The sequence below is a fragment of the Octopus sinensis genome, linkage group LG25 (genome assembly GCF_006345805.1).
Source record: "Octopus sinensis linkage group LG25, ASM634580v1, whole genome shotgun sequence".
Taxonomy (NCBI): domain Eukaryota; kingdom Metazoa; phylum Mollusca; class Cephalopoda; order Octopoda; family Octopodidae; genus Octopus; species Octopus sinensis.
In genome coordinates this window covers 23,989,441-23,991,940 of record NC_043021.1, presented here as the reverse complement: position 1 = coordinate 23,991,940, position 2,500 = coordinate 23,989,441, and the positions used below count along the sequence as shown (strand labels likewise).

Sequence of the window (2,500 nt, the reverse complement as noted above, 5' to 3'; positions counted from 1 at the left end):
ACGAAATTCAACTCTTTATATTTTAAAGAGTGTCTTCTACTATAGCCTTGGGCCGACCAAAGCCTTGTGAGTGGATTTGGTAGATGGAAAATGAAAGAAGCCTGTCGTATGTATATATAATGGGTCTACAATTACAATATCCTTGCATATCTCATATCTATTTTCGTTCCTCCACTTCACTCTCTATTTCGTATCTTATCTAAATTAACTAACTACTGCTTAACCATTTTCTCACACCGTCTCCGATGAAGGGATATAAATATTCTAAAATCATCATAGTCTTATTTTTTTTTATCTCATTCTGAAACTTTTTTTATATGTATATATATACAAACACACACATGAAAGAAGCCCGTCATATATATATATATATATATATATATATATATATATGTATGTATGTATATGTATATGTGTATATATATATATATATATATAATATATATATATATATATTATATATATATATATATATATATATATATATTGCAAACAACTTGCACATGCAAGTGCTACCAGTTAGGTAGGTGGAGGCGCAATGGCCCAGAGGTTAGGGCAGCGGACTCGCGGTCGGAGGATCACGGTTTCGATTCCAAGACCGGGTGTTGTGTGTGTTTATTGAGCGAAAACGCCTAAAAGCTCCACGAGGCTCCGGCAGGGGGTGGTGGTGATCCCTGCTGTACTCTTTCACCACTCTTTCTCCCACTCTCTTCTGTTGGTCTGCTCGCTTAGCCAGCGGGGTGGAGTCGTTCGAAGGCTAAAACAATGCGAACGCATTGTGATCAGCGATGTGTAGCAACATCCGATGATCTGGTCGGTCACGTGATCACGTGATATATATATATATGTATATATATGTATGTATATATATATATATATATATATATATATATATATGTATGTATATATTTATGTATAAGTGTTTGTGTCTGGATGTGTCCCTCCCCATCGCTTGACAAAATATGTTGGTGTGTTTGCGTTCCCATAACTTAGCTGTTCGGCTGAAGAGACCGATAAAATAAGCACTAGGCTTCCAGGATATACATATGCAGGGGTCGATTTCTTCAGCTAAATCGGAGACGGTGTGAGAAAATGGTTAAGCAATACGAGGGGCGTTCAATAAGTGATGCCCCTGACCCACTTCCCATAGCAGTAGAGCAACGACACTTGGCACAGTTATTAGTCTTTTTCTACATAGGAACTACCCAGAGTTATGCATTTCTCCCATCGTTTGATACAGTTCTGGAGACCGTTTTTGTAGAAGACCCCAGCTTGGTCCTCCAACCACGACGTGACTTCAGAAATCAAGGCTGCATCATCTGGGAAACGCTTTCCTTTCAAAATCAACTTCATGGCTGGGAAGAGGTGAAAATCAGAGGGTGCAAGGGGAGAATTCATAGCTGCACGCCTGTGCTTCTGATCTGGCGACACGCGAGTTGTGGACTGGAGTGTTGTTCTGCAGGAGGAGGATGCCTTTGCTGATCTTGCTCCGCCTCTTGATTTTGATAGCTTCTCTTAATTTCCTCAAAAGTGAAGCATAATAGGCTCCTGTAATTGTGGTACCCTTTGCCAGGAAATCTGTCATCACTACTCCGTCCTGGTCCCAGAAGACTGTGAGCATAACCTTGTCAGCGGAGGGCTGCACCCTTGCCTTCTTTGGAGGAGGTGAGTCACGGTGCTTTCACTGCATTGACTGGGTTTTGGTCTATGGATCATAGTGATGGACCCAGGTTTTATCCTGTGCGATCAGTCTTTTGAAAAATTTTGACTCATCTTCTTGGCACATCTCCAAATTCATCCTCGAGCACTCAACGCGTTCTTGCTTCTGGAAAGGTGTGAGCAACCTGGAAATCCATCTGGCAGACACCTTTTGCATATGCAAATGGTCATGAATGATAGTTTCCACAGACCCGGTACTAATCTTGACCTTATGGGCTATTTGGCGAATAGTTATGCGTTGACCTTCTAAAATGGCAGCCTCAACTTGACGGACAGACGTCTCATCAACGGCAGAAGGGGGCGACCAGATCTGGGAGCTGTTTCCACAGAGTTCCGACTATGTTTGAATTCACAATGCCAGCGTTTTACAAGGTCATATGATGGGGCATCATAACCATAAGTTACTTTCATTTCATCAAAAGTCTCCCGTGGTGTGCGTCCTTTCAAATACAAAAACCAGATCACTGCTCGACACTCAACAGGCTCCATTTCACACTTGACTCAGTTCAAACACCTGTAAATCAGAAACCACAATTAGTTCAGAGCTGTAATTCGCCTTTACTCTATAGAGATATAAATAAGTGCACATACAAAATTTCAGCTAGATCAAACAACTGCAAGTGGGTCAGGGGCATTACTTATTGAACGCCCCTCGTAGCTAATTTAGATAAGATACGAAATAGAGAGTGAAGTGGAGGAACGAAAATAGATATGAGATATGCAAGAATATTGTATTTGTAGACCCATTATATATATTTGACTGAAACAATTAAAAGACTAA

The 2,500-nt window shown here is 40.8% G+C and overlaps 1 protein-coding gene and 1 long non-coding RNA gene across 3 annotated transcripts in view; one reads left to right on the top strand and one right to left on the bottom strand.

Moving 5' to 3' along the window:
* Nucleotides 1–2,500, top strand: part of LOC118767942 — a 37,899-nt gene that overhangs the window by 34,646 nt on the left and 753 nt on the right. The gene's annotated exons all lie outside the window — the stretch shown is intronic.
* Nucleotides 2,132–2,500, bottom strand: part of LOC118767944 — a 54,682-nt gene continuing 54,313 nt past the window's right edge. The window contains exon 3 of the long non-coding RNA XR_005003859.1: nt 2,132–2,142. This is a non-coding gene — a long non-coding RNA (uncharacterized LOC118767944). The remainder of the gene's footprint in view (nt 2,143–2,500) is intronic.